Source organism: Chinchilla lanigera, unplaced genomic scaffold, assembly GCF_000276665.1.
Source record: "Chinchilla lanigera isolate Chin_1 unplaced genomic scaffold, ChiLan1.0 scaffold00083, whole genome shotgun sequence".
Taxonomy (NCBI): Eukaryota; Metazoa; Chordata; class Mammalia; order Rodentia; family Chinchillidae; genus Chinchilla; species Chinchilla lanigera.
The window spans coordinates 2839056-2840477 of NW_004955484.1; the positions used below are offsets into that span (position 1 = coordinate 2839056).

Genomic DNA, 1422 nt, shown 5'->3' on the forward strand with positions numbered 1-1422 from the left:
GATCCTCCTGCCTCAGCCTCTCAAGTGCTGGGAGTACAGGTGTGTGCCACCACGCCCAGCGATAACAACTTATTTTAAAAGATAGCAGTTACATCTAAGGAGCTCAGGAAAGAGTGACTGAATTGTATCATACAATCTGCCATATATTAGGTAGACAGTTCCACCTTTGGAAGGTGGGAGGAAGTTTAGACAAGAGCTCCCCATCCCTGCCCAGATGTGCCCTCTATAGGCACAGGTCCGCTGAGAAGCCTGAAACCGTAATTCCTCATCCGTCTTCTAGACTCAGGAAGCTGTGACAGCCAGAAACAAGCATGTTTTTCACCTTGCCCCTTCATCTAAGAGATGGCAGGGAAGCTGCAATGAAAGCTGGAGCCTGGTTTTTAACAGCTTTTTCTCTTCTTGCTGTTGCTATTTTGGAGACTAACAACAACTTTTTGACAAGTCTCAGGTTTTTATTTTTATGTTAATGTTTTCATTAAAATCTTTTTGTAAATGGAACCACATAACAAATATGGGGAGGATACTGTGCCTTGTTTCAACCATTTTTGCTAATTTTTAGGCCAAACAATAATGGCTACCTAGAGTTTACCTTATTCTGTTTAATTAAAATCAGTATTTCTCTAAAAAATAATTACACTAAGTCAAGCATAATGATCCTTGCCAGTAATCTCAGGGCTCTGGGAGGCTGAGACAGGAGGAGTTGGAGCCCAGCCATGGAAACTTAGAGACTTAGTGAGACCCTGTCTCAAAAGAAAAAATAATAGTGGGGAGGTTCAATCCCCAAGACTGCAAAAAAAGTAAATAAACTGCCCCAAAGGGTTGGGTTACACTGTATCTTGCTCTGAGTCTGGCTCATCTACCCCCCTTGTATCCCATCCGGAGAGCCTCCCACTGGGTACATGTGCAGCTGAGTCTTGTAATACCTGCGCAGTACTCTGTCATAGAAAGACATTTTAGTTACCCTTCCCTCGTCATGCACGTCATGATTATTTCCTCTTTTCTTCTGATACAAATCATACTACACTGAACATCCTTGTACCAATAGTCTTAGCAAATAGTTATGGCTGTATCCATGGGGTACGCAGTATTTCTAGCTGGAAGATTGTGTCAAAGGAAAAACAGATGTGTTTTCCATACAGTTAAGACCAGATTAAGACAGGCAGAGGAATTGGGGTGCGAGGGCTGCTGCACTGCTAGCACAGCCAAGGTCCAGACGGCAGCTCGTGCCCCGAGCTCTCCTCCTATCCCCGCCCACCTGCCCGAGCCCAGCCCTCGGCCCCAAGCAGCAGTGCCAACGGGACCTGTCAGGACGTGGCCATCATGGGCTACAAGCACTCGCCCTCTTGTCTGGGCCGCTGACCTGGGAAAACTTTGTTAGCATCACACCAGCTGAAGTCGGTGTCCTGGCTGGCAAAGACGGGT

At 46.2% G+C, this 1422-nt stretch overlaps 1 protein-coding gene across 6 annotated transcripts in view; it reads left to right on the forward strand.

The window, feature by feature from the left end:
- Positions 1-1422, forward strand: part of Rfwd3 (ring finger and WD repeat domain 3) — a 33265-nt gene that overhangs the window by 14999 nt on the left and 16844 nt on the right. The window lies entirely within an intron of this gene.